This window comes from Engystomops pustulosus, chromosome 1, assembly GCF_040894005.1.
Source record: "Engystomops pustulosus chromosome 1, aEngPut4.maternal, whole genome shotgun sequence".
Taxonomy (NCBI): Eukaryota; Metazoa; Chordata; class Amphibia; order Anura; family Leptodactylidae; genus Engystomops; species Engystomops pustulosus.
Window position 1 is genome coordinate 214413890 of NC_092411.1, and position 22685 is coordinate 214436574.

Here is a 22685-nt window from a genome sequence, read left to right on the forward strand (position 1 = left end):
ATTGCACCTAAACTGTGTTAAAGTAAAGTGATTAATAAGAGGCAGAAAATATACTTATCACAGATGGTTGTAGCTTGTGATAATTCTGGCAAAACAGTGCGCCAGAATTTAGGCGCAACTACTACACTTAGGCGCACAAAAGTGATAAATGTGGCCCTTAGTTTCTAGGGGGTTTATACAAAAATATGATACATACATTTTTCAAAATAATTCATTGCAGCAATGTTTTTAGTGTAATTTATTTTTGGGACAAAACTAGCAAGTCTGTTACTGAAGATATTTTTGTCATTGAAAGATGTAATGTAGTGTTATTGTTCATTTTGCATTGCAGCTGAGAAATTCATTATACAACAAACCAGTAGCATAAGAATATTGACTCGTAATATCGTACTCTGACAAGTGGTAAGTGGCGAAACTTCATCAAGTTCAGTAAACTGTTATTGATTTCCTCTAATGACTCGCTTCATGCACTTATATAATAACTGTGCAGCAGACCCCTCAGTATAAAATTTTAAAAGATTATTGTCTTCTGGAAATATTATTTTTTGGAGTTTTTATATTAGTTTCATGTTCTTTTATATATTTGTTATTTTATTGTGTAGGGCACTCTATACGGTTTCCAGACATACCTTTTCTCTCTCCCAGTAATCATATTTATCTAAATGAGAGATGTTATAATATTGGAGAATGGAAAGAAGAGGCAAGCAAGTTCTGCAAAAAGTGTACACGACCCAGGACTGTCTTAAAAATAAAGTCTTAAGGAGGTATTCCCAATTCACTAAATGCCTTCTATTTAATAACTTTAAACATAAACACCAATTGGTTGTAATTAGAGATGAGCGAGCACTAAAATGCTAGAGTGCTCGTTATTCGGGACAAACTTTTCCCGATGCTCGAGTGCTCGTCTCGAATAACGAGCCCCATTGAAGTCAATGGGAGACTCGAGCATTTTTCAAAGGGACCATGGTTCGGGAATAAAATGTGTTATTTAATTGAAAAAGAATGTCTTCTCATAAGTTAGCAGATGTATGCAAACATCTGTAATCTATTCTTCACTGTTCCGCCCGTATATAATCTCCCGACAAGTTAGCAGATGTGAGGAACAGTGAAGAATAGAATAAAAACAGTGAACACAGTGAACACAGGATCATTTAAGTGAAAAACGCAGTGAAAAACACAGTGAAGAATAGATTGCAGATGTTCGGCACATCTGCTTACTTGTCGGGAGATATGCTGTCCCGGGATTCGCTCCTCTTCTTCCACTGAAGTCTCCCTGATCTCTCTGCCCTTCCCGATGTCTCCGTGCTGCGGCTGCCCCGATGTCTCCGTGCTGCCCCGTTGTCTCCATGCTGCCCCGTTGTCTCCGTGCTGCCCCGATGTCTCCGTGCTGCCCCGATGTCTCCGTGCTGACGCTGCCCCGAGGTCTCCGTGCTGCCCCGATGTTTCAGTGCTGCTGCTGCCCCGATGTCTCCATGCTGCCCCGATGTCTCCGTGCTGCCGCTGCCCCGATATCTCTGTCCTGCTCACCGTGTTCTTCAATGTGTTCTTCACACATATATATTGTTATTCACATACTATTTTGTTCGCACCGTTTCGCGCGTATCTTCCGACAAGTAAGCAGATGTGCCGAACATCTGTAATCTATTCTTCACTGTGTTTTTCACTTAAATGATCATGTGTTCACTGTTTTTATTCTATTCTTCATTGTTCTTCACTGTGTTTTTTTAATTAAATGCTCGATCTCGAGCAGGGGAAATACTCGTCCGAGCAACGAGCCGTTTCGAGTACCTTAATACTCGAACGAGCATCAAGCTCGGATGAGTATACTCGCTCATCTCTAGTTGTAATGTAAAAATATATAAATGCTTATATGCCTTAGTTACAGCCTCCAGTTGTTCTTTGATATGGGCACACCAACAGCGGTGGCTGCACAGGCACACAGAGAGTAGGTTTTCTGACTGGCACTGGCCGAGATTATGTGAACGCACTTAACTCACGCATGTGCCGTTCACATTGTCCCTACCGCCTACTGCTTGTGCTCTAGATCAGAGAGGCTGCAGGAGGGGTGCACTTTAGCTTCTCAGCTGTCCTGTTCAACTGCAGTACCATTCCCCGGCCAATGGATTGCGTTTGTGCAGGACAGCTGTTCACTTAGTTACCGGGGCACAGTTCTGCAGCCTATCTATAGCGAGCCAAGTCATAATACAGCAGTCCTGCTGAAACGCTATCAGTAAAGCCAAGAAACTCCAGCGCACCCCTCTGCTCCCAGAAGCAAGGAGGTCGGGACAATGTGAACAGCGCATGCATGAGTTAAGCGCGTTTACATAATCCCGGTCATTGCCAGTCAGAAAACCCACACTCTGTGCGCCTGTGTGGCAGAGGCCTTATCTAAGGACAAATGGAGGCTGTAACTAAGGCATATGAGCCACATTTACAGTAAATAATCACCATAGAGGTAAATTTTAAAAAAAATTACAACCAATTGAAGAAATTTATGTTTACAGTTTAGAAATTAAATAAAAGGCATTTAGTGGGTTGGGAATACCCCTTTATATCTCTGCATACAAGCAAACAAGAGCTGTCCATGGAGCGAAGAAATGTGTGATTCTGTAGCAGTCAAATACTTGGTTTGAGAACCACCCAACCAGCTCAGGGACAAGTGGGAAAAACTCCAGCCTTGCTCAGTCACCCTGATTTAGGAGTTCTTTCTACTTGCTCCACCTCAGTGATTCTGCCACCAGTCCCCCTGTTCAACCTAGGTCCCCTTCTCCTGGAATTCATTAGCACTAACTTCCCCTTCTCAAGCTGTTTCACCTCCAGGAGTTTAATCTTCTCATCTGCTTAGGTACCCTCCTAAGAAAAAGAATGCAGAGGGGCAGCCTAGTAGGGTAAGATCATCAAAGTATGCAAAAATTTCCTACCAGTAGATGAGGATATAGAGCAGGTGACAGAGGCACACATCACCAATGTTAACCTTTTAAATGCCACTGGAAAAAGCTGCCAGGGGCATTTGAATCCCCAGTGGCACTTGGGCGCTGCCATCTTGGTAGGATCTTCGCTCCCTGTGATATCATCGGGCAGCAATGACCCATTACTTTGACAGCCTGAAGTCAGAACCAGCCGGGACATTTCATTAGGAGAGATCTGTCATGGCCTGTGTATTACAGGTTGTGATAGATGACCTCTAATACTGTCATCTACTGTATACATAAACATATGCCATATACAGTAGTATTGCAGAAGATAGCAGGAACAGACTTCAAAAGGTTAAAGTACCCCATGCAATCTATAAATACAGTTGAAAATCCTAAAAGTTCAAATCACATCACTTTCCATAGAATCTCAGGTGTCCCAAAAAACGAGGAACAAGGGTATTTAATTCAGACTGGAAGAAGACGGGTCACTCACCAATAATGTAATCTTTATTCAAACCAGCAGGGTAACATCGAGAGGTGCCGGGCACGCCACAAATGACAGGCTGTTTTGCGCGTAAAGCGCTTTCTCAAGTCCGTGACAGCATTTAATGGGCTGGAAACTTGTATTAAACGAGTTTCGGCCAGGTAACCATGGGAACAGTAAACAGTAAACCTCCACCACATAACAAGACAAAGTAACGTAACATACTTTTACTCAAGTGACTTTTCTACATAGAGACTGTCGAATATGTATATAAACATTCAGTTTATCATAAGAATACACTTAAAGGGAACCTGTCACCAGGGACCTAATTTTTCACTAAAGACAGGTTGCAGAAGCTTATTACACCTGCAGTGCAAATCTGCCTTTCTGCCTTTTCTAAGCATTTGCATTACAATATACACTCACCGGCCACTTTATTAGGTACACCATGCTAGTAACGGGTTGGACCCCCTTTTGCCTTCAGAACTGCCTCAATTCTTAGATTCAACAAGGTGCTGGAAGCATTCCTCAGAGATTTTGGTCCATATTGACATGATGGCATCACACAGTTGCTGCAGATTTGTCGGCTGCACATCCATGATGCGAATCTCCCGTTCCACCACATCCCAAAGATGCTCTATTGGATTGAGATCTGGTGACTGTGGAGGCCATTTGAGTACAGTGAACTCATTGTCATGTTCAAGAAACCAGTCTGAGATGATTCCAGCTTTATGACATGGTGCATTATCCTGCTGAAAGTAGCCATCAGATGTTGGGTACACTGTGGCCATAAAGGGATGGGCATGGTCAGCAACAATACTTAGGTAGGCTGTGGCGTTGCAACGATGCTCAATTTGTACCAAGGGGCCCAAAGTGTGCCAAGAAAATATTCCCCACACCATGACAACACCACCACCAGCCTGAACCGTTGATACAAGGCAGGATGGATCCATGCTTTCATGTTGTTGACGCCAAATTCTGACCCTACCATCCGAATGTTGCAGCAGAAATCGAGACTCATCAGACCAGGCAACGTTTTTCCAATCTTCTACTGTCCAATTTCGATGAGCTTGTGCAAATTGTAGCCTCAGTTTCCTGTTCTTAGCTGAAAGGAGTGGCACCCGGTGTGGTCTTCTGCTGCTGCAGCCCATCTGCCTCCAAGTTCGACGTACTGTGCGTTCAGAGATGCTCTTCTGCCTACCTTGGTTGTAACGGGTGGCGATTTGAGTCACTGTTGCCTTTCTATCAGCTCGAACCAGTCTGCCCATTCTCCTCTGACCTCTGGCATCAACAAGGCATTTCCGCCCACAGAACTGCCACTCACTGGATGTTTTTTCTTTTTCGGAGCATTCTCTGTAAACCCTAGAGATGGTTGTGCGTGAAAATCCCAGTAGATCAGCAGTTTCTGAAATACTCAGACCTCTTCTGGCACCAACAACCATGCCACGTTCAAAGGCACTCAAATCACCTTTCTTCCCCATACTGATGCTCAGTTTGAACTGCAGGAGATTGTCTTGACCATGTCTACATGCCTAAATGCACTGAGTTGCCGCCATGTGATTGGCTGATTAGAAATTAAGTGTTAACGAGCAGTTGGCCAGGTGTACCTAATAAAGTGGCCGGTGAGTGTAATTGTGTGTTATAACTTTCCTTGCTCCCTGGCAAAATCCTGGGGTAGTCATAAGGGCTGGACTTTGGTTTAGATGCATTTCAAAAAACAACATGTGCCTTGTCTGTATTACTCCTCAGAGCTTGACCCCCACCTTTGTGCTCCTGTCTAGCTCCACCTCTTGTTTCTTCTCAGAGGTCACAGCCTGGTCAACCTGACATCAGTGGGGGAGGGACAAGCTGTACAGGAGCACAAACCTCGAGGTTCCAGTCCATTACATGATGTCACGGACTTGAGAAAGTATTTTACGCGCAAAACAGCCTGTCGTTTGTGGCGTATCCGGGCACCTGTCGATGTTACCCTGCTGGTTTGAATAAAGATTGCATTAATGGTGAGTGACCCGTCTTCTTCCACTCTGGATTATATGTTATATCGGATTTCCAAGAGGAGCGCATCACCTAGCATAATACATCTCATTGTCTGAAAGTTCACCACACATCTATAGTGCTATATTTGTGCAGGAGACGCAGTGGCGTTCCTTTTCTTGATGGTTTTCACATGGGTATTTAAATTCCCATGATCATGACGTCATAGTCCTGTGAAATGGAAGTGGCGGTCACCTGATCTCATCTAAGATGCAGATAATGTATGCTTAGTAGTTATAAAATGACACGCACTGAATTGTAAATAGCGCCCTTTATTGAATTCTCGGAGAGAAAACTATACCTTTTCAGCAACGGTCAAAGTTTTCTTTTTAGTCTGCCCCTTGCTTTGTTATACTACAATAACAGTTCCCATTGAAAATCAAGTCTTGCAGTAAATTATATGCAATGAGTGGGTGTACTGCAATGGCCATGATGGTCAAGAACCTTTTACAATTGCATGGCCTTGTGGGACCCTAAATACAAAGGAAAACATGGTAATTTGCCGGCAATACTTTAATAAATGCATTGAATTGCACAAAGGACAACTAGATCTGTTACAATACACTCTTCAGTCGTAAAGTGGAAGGGAGTGGGGAATAAGCAGGGAATGAAAAAAACTCAATTATTGCAGATTTCTGTGTATTCTTTGATCCCACGGTATCAAACTATGTCCTGAAGCAAAAATAGCCTGAAGAACCAAGGTAATTTATATGTATCTCCTATCTAAAGACTGGTAGAGACTAAGGCAAGCAAAGTTTTCAAACAGCTTTTTTGTTGGAAATTCAACAGCTATTTTTTTAGAAGACACTTAAAGCATACTATACATACAGAACATATGTGCAATTTATAATCACAATAATTTTATCAAGTTTTTCAAATATGCCTCCAAAGATTGCCACAATGGTTCCTCTTATAATATTATAGTTGCTAAGTTACATTATTTAGGGGCTCAAAAACAGTGCCAGAAAAGGTTTTAAGGGAATAGCTTGAAAGCCAGCTATGATGTAGCTTATTAGTATTCACATTTACATTCCTTAAAGAGCCCATCATTTCTGCTGATGATTCTGATGCTGAAAGGCTGGAAAGCTACCTTAACTGCTTAACCACGTAGGACGGAATAGATTGTCCAACTTAGCTGGCCGCTGACGCATTTAGACAAAATATTTAGTCAGTTTCGCAATCCCAGCAGGAGACCGGCTGTTACATACAGCCTGGGCCCTGCTACATCTGCCGACCGGTGAGATCTCGCCTTGCTGGGCAGCTTAACCCCTTAACTACCGTGATTACATGCAATGCAATGTATTGTATAAGGCAGTGATTTTCAACCTGTGTGCCGCGGCACACTAGTGTGCCGCGACACAAGGTTGAAAATGCCGCGGGGAAAGTTCCCCGAACTACGCTGCCCCTGTGTAGAGCTGCCCCGTATTTCTGCGCCCATACTTACCTCCAAGCCCCGCGTCGGCGATCCGCCCGTCTTCTGTAGCTCCTGCACCGCGCGGCCCATGTCACGTGACTGACGCGACCTGACGTCAGGTCGCGTAAGTCACGTGACCAGAGGCGCGTGGTGCAGGAGCTACAGAAGGTAGGCGGATCGCCATTAGGAATGAAGGTACGTGGAAGAAGACATCAAGGGTAAGTATATAGGGTTATTATTTGTATAGGGAAGGCAGCTAGGTTCTTTTTTTAATTAGTAAAGGTAGGCTGGGGCTTTTTATTTGTTAAGGGAGGCCTTTAGGGCCTTTTAATTAGAAAAGGGTGGCCTCTGGGGCCTTTTAATTAGTAAAGGGGGGGCTCTAGGGCCTTTTAACTAGTAAAGGGAGGCCGCTACAGGCTCTTAATTTGTAAAGGGAGGCCTCTAGGGGCTCTTAATTTGTAAAGGGAGGCCGCTAGGGTCTTTTAATTAGTAAAGGGAGGCCGCTAGGGTCTTTTAATTAGTAAAGGGAGGCCGCTAGGGCCTTTTTATTAGTAAAGGGAGGCAGCTAGGGCCTTTTTATTAGTAAAGGGAGGCCGCTAGGGACTTTTTATTAGTAAAGGGAGGCTGCTAGGGGCATTTTATTAGTAAAGTGAGGCAGCTAGGGACTTTTTATTAGTAAAGGGAGGCCGCTAGGGGCTCTAATTAGTAAAGGGAGGCCGCTAGGGGCTCTTAATTAGTAAAGGGAGGCCGCTAGGGGCTCTTAATTAGTAAAGGGAGGCCGCTAAGGTCTTTTAATTAGTAAAGGGAGGCCGCTAGAGGTTTTTATTAGTAAAGGGAGGCCGCTAGGGGTTTTTTATTAGTAAAGGGAGGCCTTTTATGACTGTTTTAGTGTAATTTTGTGCTATTTTGGTTGGTGGTGTGCCCCAGGATTTTCTAAGTATAAAAAGTGTGCCGCGGCTCAAAAAAGGTTGAAAATCACTGGTATAAGGGATCAAGGTATCCCCAGTGTTCAACTAGCGGGACAGTAAAAATAAAGTTAAATAAAGGGTTTTTTTAAAACAAATAAATCAATAAAATATAGAAATAAAAAACAGGGCAAAAATCACCCATGTATATAATTACATTGTGTTAAAAATTACACCCCCACACACACAAAATTGGTATTGCTAAGCAGACATTACATTATTATACCCGTATTGTGAACTGTTTAAAAAATAACTGTTACCTTTTCCCACAATAAAAAAGCCCTAAAAATCCTCTTTCTATTGAGGAATAAAAACTTTATAGCTTTCAGAATATGGCGACACATAGACAAATGCGGTTTGCTTAAAAAAAACAATAAAAATAATTTTATCATGTTTATTATATAAATAAAATATGGAAAATACAAATCTTACCCCCAAAATAAACCCTTGTATGCCCATGTCAGATAAAAAAGAACCTTGCCCTATGGACACTATTAACTACCATAGGATCCATGGGGGAGATTTATCACTGCTTTTATGCCAGTGATAATAGCGATTACAGACCCTCAATGACATGTGGGGGTTGAGAAGGGATAGAGTAGTGCAGCGACTGGTGGAGTGGGCAGGCAGTGGGCATTCCTGCTCCGTGCCTGCTTTGTTTTGAAAAAACAGGGAATGATCTACACTCACTTTTATATACTCGTAACCCACATACATACCTGTTTACACTTATATACACACATTTATGTACACGTACATGAAGCATATGCACATAGATACCGCATATACAGTAAATACATACATATTGCATATACATACAGCATATAAACCTACAGTACATACAGAATTACAGTATATACGCACATACATACAGTTTATATGGAATATACACACATAAAACATATACACACATACACAAACACCATGTACACTCATTCAGCACATATATAAATACCATATATACTCATACAGCACATACACAAACACCACAGAGATTCATATAACACATAGACAAACAACGTATACACTCATACAGCACATACACACACACACACTACATGTACACTCACACAGCACATACACACACACTACATATACACTCACACCACATACACACACACCATATACACTTATACAGCACCTACATGAACACCATATATGTGTTCATATAGCACATACACACAGCATATATACTCACGAAGCACACACACATACCATATAGACTCACGTAGCACATACACACATCATATACACTCAAACAGGACATACATACACATCATATACACTCAAACAGCACATACATATACAGGGACTTACTTGTATCTTTGGGGGGCCGTCAAGCATGTGTCTGTGGTGGTGTGTGGGTGGCCATTGCGTCATCCCTGCAGTAAAGGTGTCCATGGCAGCAGGACCATTATATTTGGAGGTGGGCAGGCAGATGGACGTGAAAATGGGCAGATAGGCAGGGCAGAAGTCTCATGTAGCAATTAGCTGGCCATGGCATCTGGTGGGGGGCTGGGCGTGGAAAAGGGGGGGGGGGCGTGGAATCAGACAGCCAGCCGGCCATGGCATAGGGTGGCCAGCTGAGTGTGGAATCTGGCTGGGTTTATGTACACTTTTATTTAGCTTCTGAACATTCTGCTAGTATCTGACACATAGAAAAAGAGAGATGAAAGATCAGAGTGATGAGATGGATATAAGACACAATGACACACTCCAGCTCTCCTCTATAACACAGTGAATTAGATAATGTGTTATTTTGTTGCTATTGGTAGCAATACCTGAGAAGCAGAGGCCCCGCCTGGACTCCAACAGAGTGAGCTTTCACAATGTGGTTAATGCCTTTGTTATATCAGCTCCAGACCCCCTGGCAAACATACCCACATCTGGGCAACTGAAAATATTTATTAAAGAGATTATGCAGATTTGGCCTACTTAGCAAATAAAATAGATGGGTCTGTAGAAGAATTAAGAGTTACAGTGGGCAATCTCAAGTCTATACAGGGAGAAATCACCAATTCCCACAATAAGCTGATAGGATCCCATTACCATCTAGAGAAAGAAGTGTGGACTATTAAAAATAAGCTAGCTGTTTTAGAGGATAGAAATAGAAGGAACAACTTGAAGTTCCACAGAATCCTTGAAATTGTTCCTCAGAGCTTTCGGCCGTAACATCTGCCTTGAGAAATGCCGGGATAACCTACTAGTGGGGTTTCCACACGAAGCTTCTTATACAAAGAGGGGCAACTCTCACATCGTTTACAGACCAATAGAAAGTGTCTTACTCTGCTGAAAGAGTTTAGAATCTGGATTACTATGAATATAATGGTTACTTTGGCGAAAGGTCCTCGGACTGAGAATGAAGCTTAGTGAATCGACTCCCCAATGACCCTCATCTACGTTTTGAGGTGAAGGAGAACATCCAGGTGAACTTTACCCGAGTTAAATCAGTGAGCTGGTTTCTACGTTTATGTTTGACTTTCATGGTCCTTATTGAAGGGCCTTTCCCCCTTAGCTATGATGGTATCGTTTTTTTGTATTGTTTTCTTCTATACTCCTCTTTTCTTTAGGAGGTAACCGGCTATTATCTGCAGTCAGTGGTTCCATTGGACTATTCCTACCTGTCTAACTTTCCTCACCCTTGACATACACAGCAGGGGGACATTCGAGACCCTTTATCCTAAAATGGACATCAGTGTATATATAGCAAACATGTCGATCAAGATTCTCTCTGTTAATGCTAATAGGCTCAATTCGCCCTTCAAAAGGTCTGTTATGTGGAGAAAGGTAGTCACATCTCATGCTGGCATAGTTTCTATCTGGGAGACTCATTTACAGCAAAACAAAAGCCCCAAAATCTCTCATAAAAGATTCCCACATATTTTCGAGGCCCATGGATAAAAAAGCTGGCACTTTAATAGCCGTCAGAGACACAGTGGCCAAAGGCAGATACCTCAACTTTATTTGTGAGATAAACAGTGTCTCTATTACCTTATTATCTGTATATTCCACAAATGAATTTCTGATTAAATTTCTTAATAAATTAATGAGGAAAATTCACAAGCTCCAAAGAGGAAATTTGCTTTTGCTAGGAGACTTTAATATAGTCTCAGAATGCAACCTGGATGTCAGAAGTGTCACAAGAAATCCACGTCCTACATTAAACGCTCGGTTACGACTTTTTGACATTTTCAGGTGTATAAACGAATCTTTAAGGGAATATTCTTTTCATTGAACAAGGCATAAATCCTTATCCAGGATAGAAGGATAGATCTTCTTCCTGCAGATTGTGTGATCTCTCCCTGAGGATATCCAAGCCAATTTTCGTGCAATATAATTGCTAAATTGTGACACCAAGTTGTTCGCCAAACTCCTAGCACAGTGTCTCCTAGTGATTCTTCCGGGTTTGGTCCATAACAACCAGGTTGGTTTTACTAAGACCAGGCAATCCTCAGATGGCACACGTAGAATGGTTTAATTGAAGTCTGTATAGGGAGCATCCAAAGTGAGAAGCAGAGAAGGCGTTCAACAGAATTAACTGGTGTACAGTTACATTTTGCACAGAAATTTGGAAATTTGCCTTCACAGGTATGACCTTCAATGCCATACAAGCTTTATACTCTAAATCCTTAGCTAGGGTCTTAGCGAACGTTTCGCTTTCATAAAAGTCCTATACAGGCAGTCCCCGGGTTACATACAAGATAGGGTCTGTAGGTTTGTTCTTAAGTTGAATTTGTTTGTAACTCGGAACTGTATAGTTATCATTGTCATCCCAGCCAGAACTTTTTTGGTCTCTGTGACAATTGGATTTTAAAAATGTTGGGTTATCATAAGAATCAATATTAACACTAAAGCTTCATTACAGACACATTTGATAACTCTTTCAGCTGTTTATTGTAGTCTAGGACTAAAGTACAATAAATTACCAATATCCAGAGGTCCGTTTGTAACTACGGGTCGTATGTAAGTCGAGTGTTCTTAAGTAGGGGACCGCGTGTATTACAAAAAGAACATGTCAGGGATATCCCCTGCCCCCCCTAATATTCATGCTAGTAATGGAGCCATTTGCAGAAGCAATATGGTCCAATCCAAATATACTGGAAGTTAACGCAAGGCTTAGACAGCATAAAATTGGTTTGTACGCAGATTATAACAATCTCTTGGTTTCTAATCCTCTTCAGTCATTAAGAGAAATCAACTCCCAGATCAAAGCTTTTGGGATAAAGATAATGAGGGCAAATCATCTATTTTAGGCTTTAATGTTTCTGCAACCTTGAAGAGAGAGTTTCCTTTCCAATGGGAAGGAGATTGACATTCCTCTCTGCAATGGACATTTAAATAGCACAATAAAGAGTGATGGTTGTGACATGCAAAACACCACTATTCTAGAAGACATGTCTTCTTATCTTTTCAATGAGAAATTTAGGGGTTTCAACAGCACAAGAGCAATTTATGTGACAATGTCTCGGGGGAAGGTGATCTCCAAAAATTTGCACATGCTGAATTGAAAAGACCTATTGTACCTCTAGGGGGCCCCCCCTAGAAGAAAGAAGCCAGACTAGAAAAATGTGTAAATAATGAAGAAAAATACTTTATTTAGACAATTCATTAAAACATAAAAAATCCGGGTGGTGGTAAATACAGAGGAATAGGGGGGCATCACCAGACACAGCAGGTGGAGGAACATATATGTACATATAAATGGGTAAGACTTAATTATTTAAGATGAAAATGGGACACTAAAATGTGGACCAACAATAAAGCTGTATATAATGCAAGTATTGCACAAGGTAATAGAAAGACATAACAACTCGTCATGAAGAGAAGTCTTACCCTGGTCCTACAAAGGTAACACTCCACTGTCCGGGATGGCACCCTCCCCGACGCATGATTCGGCTCGGAATGAGCCTTCGTCTGGGGGTGGCCACCCCCAGATGAAGGCTCATTCCGAGCCGAATCGTGCGTCGGGGAGGGTGCCATCCCGGACAGTGGAGCGTTACCTTCGAAGGTATATAATGCAAGTATTGCACAAGGTAATAGAAAGACATAACAACTCGTCATGAAGAGAAGTCTTACCCTGGTCCTACGAAGGTAACACTCCACTGTCCGGGATGGCACCCTCCCCAACGCACGATTCGACTCGGAATGAAGGCTCATTCCGTGCCGAAACGCGCTTCGGGGAGGGTGCCATCCCGGGCAGTGGAGCGTTACCTTCATAACACCAGGGTAAGACTTCTCTTCATGACGAGTTGTTAACAAGGCCTCCAGATTTGAAAACTTGACAGAAGTGCAGTCTAATATCCTCTCTCGCTGGTATTATTACACCCCTTATTTCCAAGCCAGAATTTTCCCTGGATAGTCAGACAGATGCTGTAGACACGTAGGCTCCCTAATCCAAATCCAGGTTTGCAGCCTTTCTGGAGAGACACTTTTGACATCATCTCCACGTTGCTAAAGAAAATGATTCCCCCAGAACCCGCCCTAGCTGTTCTGCTACTCAATGTCAATAAGACCCCCTGAAAATATAGGAAACTGGTGTGTCCCATTTTCCAAGCTGCTAAGCTATTGATTGCTATTGATTGCCCCCCCCCCATTCCCCCACGCTATTGGAAATGTTGGATCTACATTGTCAATACGAGAAGGATTTTGCTCTTAGGCAGACAACTATGAAGGCACATTCTGCCATGTGGGATCCCATGGCTTATGAGAACATCAGGAAATAGTAGAAAGGTCCGGTTACGCCTCTATAGATGGGTTATGGTTTGATTGCTACATGTAACATATATTGGGGGTCATTTACTAAGGGCCCGATTCGCGTTTTTCCGACGTGTTACCCGAATATTTCCGATTTGCGCCGATTGTACCTGAATTGCCCCGGGATTGTGGCGCACGCGATCGGATTGTGGCGCATCGGCGCCGGCATGCGCGCGACGGAAATCGGGGGCGTGGCCGAACGAAAACCCGACGTATTCGGAAAAACCGCCGCATTTAAAAACCGAAAAAGTGTCGCTTGGGGAGCGCTTACCTTCACCTGGTCCGAGGTGGTGCATTCCGGCGCGATGAGATGACTTTCAGCTCAGCAGCGCCACCTGGTGGACAGCGGAAGAACTACATTCATAAATCCCGGCCGGACCCGAATCCAGAGCAGAGAACGCGCCGCTGGATCGCGACTGGACCGGGTAAGTAAATGTGCCCCACTGTGTTCATTGAGTCTTGTATTAAACTGCATTTAATATATTTAATTGTACAGGAAAAGCTTATCTCCCTATGTTTTGACTTCTTTTGTCAGATATTAAATACGGCCTGATCATTATGTGCCAACCTCATACTATCTGTAGTAGATATATGTACCAACTTAATCACCCCAGAAAAGTTATGTAAAACACAGCATTTACATTGCTACTCTGTAATGTTTACTTCTTTGCATTTTTGCTGAATTTTGTGCGACACAGACACCATCGCCGCCATCGTCTAAGCCTGGGTCAAAGAGAAGAGAGTTCGATTGATGAGGTGGCTGCATGGAGCGCAGGTAGGTGAATATTTTTTTATTTTTTTTTTTTCCTGTGACTACCTATCTTCTGGGAGGCATGTGCTGGGGCTACCTATCTACTAGGGGGGGTGTGCTGGGGCTACCTATCTACTGGGAGGCGTGTGCTGGGGCTACCTATCTACTGGGAGGCACGTGATGGGACTACCTATCTATTGGGAGGCATGTGCTGGGGCTACCTATCTAATAGGAGGTGTGTGCTGGGGCTACCTATCTACTGGGAGGTGTGTGCTGGAGCTACCTATCTACTGGGAGGCATGTGCTGGAGCTACCCATCTACTGGGAGGCACGTGATGGGACTACCTATCTATTGGGAGGCATGTGCTGGGGCTACCTATGTAATAGGAGGTGTGTGCTGGGGCTACCTATCTACTGGAAGGCATGTGCTGGGGCTACCTATCTATTGGGAGGCATGTGCTGGGCTACCTATCTAATAGGAGGTGGGTGCTGGGGCTACCTATCTACTGGGAGGCATATGCTGGGGCTACCTATCTACTGTGAGGCACGTGATGGGACTACCTATCTATTGGGAGGCATGTGCTGGGGCTACCTATCTAATAGGAGGTGTGTGCTGGGGCTACCTATCTAATAGGAGGTGTGTGCTGGGGCTACCTATCTACTGGGAGGCGTGTGCTGGGGCTACCTATCTACTGGGAGGCGTGCTCTTCCCGTATCGAGAGGGAGAAACACACTGGCGCATGATAGAGCCCCCCCCCCCCCCCCCGTGGCCTGCCAGATAAGCCTTTTGATGTCTCTGGCAGGTGGCCCAGCTGCTGGTAAAAACTAAGCCAGATCTAATTATATATGTTGCTCCCCAAATAATTACACATTATATGGTTCCCCCATTTTACCTATTTAATTACTTTTATACAGTGTCCATACTAAAGAAATTGTTATATAACAATCTCTTTATTCTTTTTATACACAGTGCTGCCCAATCAATTATTTTATACAAAGTCTAAATACATTTTTAAATAGGGTGTCCTTATTGCTCATATAATCCCATCTAGTTCCACAGTGCTCTCAAATTATTTGATTCTATTATTTGTGACAGATTTTTTGGAGAAGTGGTAGATGGGGTAAATAGAAAACAGCAAAGTATCACCGGCACTCTACAAGGTGAATCAAGGAAAGAAATGTATGCTTATTAATTAAGCATACATCTGCAGCAAGTGAGTGCTGGGTATCCCTTCCCCTGCCACAGTATATTCAAATAGAGGAAGGCTTAATATACAAAAAAAATATAATATATACTTGCGCTGTTTAGTCCAAAACTAAATCTCTCTAAATCTTGTACATGGAACCTAGATAGATACCAAATGTTTTGTACAGATATTTTCATTCTAATATTGAATATAGAGTGCTACCTGTATACTGGGGAGTATGTGCTGTGGCTACCTTTATACTGGGGGGCATGTGCTTTGGCTACCTATCTTCTGGGAAGCATGTTCTGTGGCTACCTATCTTCTGGAAAGCATGAGCTGTGGCTACCTGTATACTGGAGGGCATGTGTTTTGGCTACCTATATACTGGGGGCCATGTGCTGGGGCTACCTATCTACTTGGGGACATGTGCTGTGGCTGCCTATCTACTTGAGGGCAGGTACTGTGGCTACCTATCTACTAGGAGGCATGTGCTGTGGCTACCTTTCTACTGGGAGGCATGTGCTGGGGCTACCTATCTACTAGGAGTATGTGCTGGGGCTACCTATCTACTGGGGGTAGGTGCTGTGGCTACCTATCTACTGGGAGGCATGTGCTGGGGCTACCAATCTACTGAGAGGCATGTGCTGGGGCTACCTATCTACTGGCTATTGTACGGCTCTTACGGAATAACATTTTAAAATATGTGGCGTTCATGGCTCTTTCAGCCAAAAAGGTTCCTAACCCCTGCTGTACAGCATGAGCGACAGCCGTTTTGTGCCAATCGGCGCTTTCTCTGGCTCCTTTTTTATAAAGTTGAGTGAATGTTTCATATGTACCTGTTCCCATTCTTTTAAAAACGCAGGGTCTTCCGTGAATTATGAAGCTTATCTGGATACCCTTAATCCTCATGGAATTCGTTTGCTGGTAGGATACAATTTTATTTTGCTGTACAGAAAAGGCTACTTCACGCTCTGCTATGTATACTATTCTTTCTTCAAGAAGTCGTGTGCTTAGGACCTGTAAATCGTCCTTAGAGTCGCATTGTGACAAGAAGCCCTCTGCATCCTCTCTCCCCATTTGTATGGCTGTAATATCCGTTGACTCCATATTGTCCACATTTTCCGATTCAATTTCCATCATAGACTTCAGTCCCACAAGGGTTTGCTCACTTAAACCGGCATAAGCGTTAAACAGCGTCCAAAAAGAAGAGATATTGATGGCACTACAATCCGGACACAGTAAGTGGAATGATGTGGTGATGTGGAGCGTTCGGTGGTGCTCTGCTATGTGTAATCACAGTCCACAATGATAAGCAACGCGAAGAAGAGGAAGAAAATAGTGGTAATTAGTGGTAAATTTTGGCAGATAAGTTTTGCGTTTATTTACAAAAAAAAGAAAAAAATGATGAATTTTTTGAAAAATTTGCCATTTTCGAAATTCAAAATCACCGCGTTTTCAGGCAGTTATTTACCACCTAAATAACTTGCAGAATAACATTTCCCATTTGTCTACTTTACATTTTCATAATTTTTGAAATGTTTGGATTATTTATTTTGACGTCACGCGGCCTACAAATCGAATAGCGATTTTCCGTATTTTCAGAATTGACTATTTTGGGGATAAATACTGTTTGAAATCAAATTTTAGATATTTAGCAACAAAAACCCCCTATATAACCAACCCATTTTCAAATCTGCACCCCTCAAACTATCAGAAACAGCATTTACAAAGATTGTTAACCCCTTGAGATCTTCATAGTAATTGAATCAAAATGGCGGTGAAATTTAGAATGGTCAAATTTTGTCGGTTATACGTTCATTTAGCCCTAAAATTTACACATTTCCAAAAGATAAAAAGAGAAAACTCACCATAAAATTTGTTCTACAATTTCTCCTGAGTGCAGCGACCCCCCACATGTGGACATTACTTGTCTTATGGGGGCACAGCGAGGCGCAGAAGGGAAGGAGCACCCTGCAGCTGCCAGGATTTTAGTTTTCTCGTTGCCCCCTTTTGAAGGCTATAAAATTTTCGCTTTTCCGTTATTTGGGTCATGTGACGGCATTTTTTTTGCGGGATGAGATGCTTTTTCCAGTGTTACCATTTTGGGGTTGGTATCACCTATTGTTGAAAATTTAGGAACTTTTTTTGAGGTCATGAGTAGAAAATCATCAATTCTGTACTGGATTTTTTACTTTTTTTTTTTTTGTGTTCACCGTATAGCCTAATAATCATGTTCTCTTTATTCTATGGGTCGATACGATTACGGGGATACCAGACATGAATATTTTTTCTTATGTTTTACTAAATTTTCCAAATAAAACCCTAATGTGGGGAAAAATCTATCATTTTTGCATCGCCGTCTTCCAAGTGGCATAACATTGTTACGTTTTTGGCTACAGAGCTGGTTGATGGCTTGTTTTTTGCGGGACATGTTGTTCTTTGCAACAGTATCATTCTGGAGTACATATGTTTTGTTGATCACTTTTTATTGCATTTTTAGTGGGATATAATAGGTAAAAATCATAACTTTTGGCAGGTTTTTAACAGGTTTTTTTTACGGCGTTCATCATATGGGTTCAATAGTTATTTAGTTTTATTCTATGGATTGTTACGGACGCGGTGATACTATATATGTGGGGTTTGTGTTATGATTTAGACTTTTTTGAGCGTTATATGTCTCTTTATATGTTTTGGGGCTTATGGGCATTTTTAGTGATTTATAAAGTAATTTTTTATTGAAAAACATTTTTTTTTACATTTTTTTTACATGATCCACCATGGGATATGAACAAGCAATCATCTGATTGCTTGTTCTTGATAATACTCTGCAATACTAATGTATTGCAGGGTATTATCAGTGCCAGCCTATGCAGATGCATAGGCTGACACTTTGCCTTTAAGATGACGTCACAGACGCCATCTTAAAGGTAAACCCTCCAGGCTTCTCTGGGGTCCCGATCGGACCCCAGAGGTGCCAAAACAGCGATCGCCCCCCCGAAAACGGTGCGGGGGGGGCGATCGTGGGGTAAAGACCCCCAGAAGGCATGTTAAATGCCGCGGTCGCGTTGACTCCGACCGCGGGTGTTAGCCGGGGATGTCAGCGGTAAATTACCGCTGAAATCCTGCGGCTAACGATGCCGGTTCGGCTGCTGTGCAGCGCTGAACCGGCATCGTCTCTGCGCCGTAGCTGTACTGCGCTGAGCGCTAATCGTCGGAAGCTGCGCAGTACAGCTACTGCGCAGAGCGCTAAGGGGTTTAAAGAAAAGTTTGCATAGAGACACAAGTACAATAATTCCAGCGTATGTCTGGCATGCAGATAATGTGCCAGCTGAAGTGGCCAAGCTGTCTACACACTAATAAGAGATCTGGGAAATCCCCAGGGACATGTGAGTTGCCATATAAATTAAAAATAAACTAAAATTACTATGTCATCAGTGACTTAATCTTAGAGTACATACCCAATTTATAATCTCTTTCACTGGCTATATATTATAGCACATAACCTATTTGCTAATATCCTCCAGTGATTATTCAGTCTACTGTGGAGCATCTGAGTGTTAGCACAATGTTGAGAAAGAAAGACATCTGAAATGGCCTAAGAGAAGCAAATGTTCCTGCCCTACAATCTGAGAAGGGTTATAAGGCAATTTCCGAACAATTTAAAGTCAATCATTCTAGATTGGAAAGATTATTCTGAAAGTAAGTGAAATAGCTGACAAAGCTGACAATCTCCCCATAAGTGGACCATCCAGCAAAGGTCAGACCTAGAGGTGCTCAGAGAAATTGCAAAAAATCCACAGATTTGACTCCAAGGGCCTAAGTTAGCATGTTAAATGTTAAAGATCATGACAGTAAAATTAGAAAAAAAAATAAACAAGTATGGCATGTTTGGAACAGTTACCATGAAATAGCCTCTTCCTAACAAAAGACAGCACAGCTTAGATTGGCTATATATTTGAATAAACACAATTGGAAGGATTCATTACTACTGGCATTTTGAATGCCAGTCTTAAAGTTGAACCCGCTGGGGGTCCAGCGCTCATATCCACTTAGAGGCTCCATTTATTTTATAACATTTACATTTATTAAACACAATGTTAAGGCAATATTACCGCTAACGCTTGCATTTTGTTAACACAATGGGGGACATTTACTTACCCGAACCCGCTGAGTTCACGAAAGTGCATTTTCCGAAATAAAGCACTGTGCCGCGATTCACTAAGATTGTGCACCCGATATCCTGCATGTGTCCCTGCTCAGGTCTGACGGAGTTCACCTTCTTCTTCCTGGTGCATATAAGTGCATTGAATTGCGCAACAATTAGAAAGTTACATTTTTTTTAAAGCGGGATGGCCTTGCTGCGGTGGGGTACCACTAGGTCGCTCCACAGGTACGACTAGCTCGCGGTGGCAGCCGAGGTCAAGGTAGATGGGAACATGAACACAGGCACACAGGAGACAGGAACACAGGAATGCAGGACATGGAACTCAGGAGCAGGAACACACAAGAACGCAGGAGCACGGGAACACGGGAGCAGGAACACACGGGAATACAGGTACTCAGGAGCAGGAACACACAGGAATGCAGGAATATCTCTGGGGAGCTTTCTTTAAGGCATAGGGACAAAGATCCAGCAAGGTAAAATAGAATTCTTGAAAATGGCCAGCACCAATTAGTGGGGGGCCAGAAGCACGGGTGAGCCCTCAACCCGTAATATGGGTCATTGGAACACCCATGACAGTCATCACTTGTTTGGATACACCACCAGAAATGCAATCTGATGTTAACAATCCAGGATGTCATTTCTTTACAAACTAGTGGCTAGTTTGGGTCAGTCTTTTTTTCATTGATTTGGCAAAGTGCCAGACATCAAATTGATGAGTGTGTAGGGGCACTTCCACTGACCTTTACCACGAAATATAGCGATACCAGTCTCTTTTAGCCTTTATTCAAATCACGGGGATCTGACAAAAATATTGTGTAGTGGTGCTCTAACCCATAAATATAGGTAGCACAGAATCTTGAGGCAAGATGAAGCACTAGGATTAACGTGAAACGACTCGTCCCCAGAACGCTCCTTTTGCATAACATTCTCCTCTCACTGTAACGCATGGCAATTTTTAAAGATGTTAGAAGATTTTAAAGAAAGGGGTAAGTGCCAACCTTTTCTTCTCTCGTTTAAAACAAGATGTCTTATATTAGAATATTCAGTCCTCATTGATTTCATTATTCTGACATTGGGTGCAAAAATCTACATTTTTACCCCATATTCAATTATTTATTCTAGCCAAATTTCTCCAAAGTGACTGAAGAAAGGCACTGCAATTTCTGAACCAAAATGTAAAAATTCATTTGACATGGTATGCGTAGGTTCAGTATTTTGCATTGTGAATTGGACTACAGGTCATCAACTGCCACACATATAGGGAAGTTAATTTCTCAAAAAAAAAAAATTTCTTTTCAGCTACATATCGTCAATTGCAGAGAAGTAATACTTACTTTGATGGCAAAGAAAGTTTTTTCGGAAAAACTGACTATGCTGGCTATAAAGAAAAGGTTTGTTGACCTTTTTACAGTTAAACCCAGTAAACAAAACACCAGCGAATAATTGCAAGTTTCCAAATCACAGTCTGGAATTTACTCCTCGATTATACCGTATTTTTCGGACTATAAGACGCACTGGACCATAAGACGCACCATGGTTTTAGAGGAGGAGAAATAAGAAAAAATGTTTTTTTCCCCAAATAGTATGCTAAAATATTTAATAAAGTAAACAGTAAAGTAACTGGGCGGTGCAGTGCAGCCATGTTTCTCTTTGGAGAGGGGCAGGGGCAAGCAGTGGTCACACCCTCCTCCTCTCCCGGGCACCGCCATCTATCTTTAGATAGAATTATGTTGGCATGTATTCAGGGGGTCTCAAGAGTTACCAGGGCTGCATAGGTATGAGTATATGTGACAATGGTCACAAGAGCTTACAATCTATGAGGAGGAGGGGACACAGGAGGTGACAGTCCTTGTACAATGGCCACAAGAGCTTGGTCTGTGGGATAAATTACCTTTACAAGACAGCAGCCACTACATACCAGGCAACAAGGGGTTAAGAGTGTGAGAGCAGAGACCGGGGGAAGGGAGCACTTATCACTTATCTGATCCTGTGAGAAGTTACAGGTCAGACACTGCACACAGCTCTGTATAGGTTCCTCTTCTCAAGTTGCCGGCAGCCTTCATGTTCTCTCTTCCCTCTGAACCTCCCGGGCTACTTACAAGCCGAGCGGGGATTGGCCACAGAGTCCGTGCCTTTCTTCTCCCCCTCTCTCTCCACTGCTGCGCTCCTGCTCTGCCACAAAGCTCCTGTATATCGGTGCCCTGTGGACGGCAGAGCGCATGGGTGCTGCCATCCATTCCCTCCAGCAGTGGAGGGCTGAGAGGAGGAGAGGAGCGCAGCGGCACTCAGTACAGCCGCTGCTCTTCACTGTGAAGGGCTGCGCTTACTGCCAGCATTAGCTGGCAGAGCGCAGCCAGGTGCCCTCCATTCCCTCCTGCAGCTACATCCAGACTATAAGACGCACCACTGTTTTTTCCCCATCTTCTGGGGAAAAAAAGTGCGTCTTATAGTCCAGAAAATACGGTATGTTGCCAGGCAAATTTGATTTTGAATTTTTAGGGACATGAACGATCAATATACCAAATTGAAAGCACAACTATACAATACCTCTGAAGATTACAGGATTTCTCAAATTCCTAATACAAAACAAATATAAAAAATTATTACTAGTTATGCAATATCCTAAGAATTACATTTTCTGGTTAAATTTTAGGTGTTAATCTTAATCCACCTTGCAAAGATTGACAGCTGCAATCAATACTCTCCAAGCAAGACGAATTTGAGCTGTTAAAATAAAAATTTGTACTTTATCAAAAAGTACAGAAAACTAAATGTACAGTATATAGTTGATAAAAGAATGGATGTGAAGCTATAAAAAACACACATTACTGTTTAATGTTTTTAGAAATAATATGTTGACTGTATGCACGAGACAGCCAGTGTAACATTTTACCTCACACGCTGAAGATTGGGGTTTAGAATGGCAGTTAATATACAGTTGTGATGTTACAATACAAAGCATTAAACTCAAATGTGCTCCAGAAGATTAAAACATAATTACTGTCATTAAATAAAA

At 42.5% G+C, this 22685-nt stretch overlaps 1 long non-coding RNA gene across 1 annotated transcript; it reads left to right on the top strand.

Moving 5' to 3' along the window:
* The first annotated feature begins 331 nt into the window (after positions 1 to 331).
* Positions 332 to 22443, top strand: LOC140104328 (uncharacterized). Its single transcript, XR_011850300.1, has 4 exons — positions 332 to 402; positions 14265 to 14341; positions 16367 to 16428; positions 22323 to 22443. It is a non-coding gene; the product is annotated as an uncharacterized lncRNA (long non-coding RNA).
* Positions 22444 to 22685: the final 242 nt, after the last annotated feature.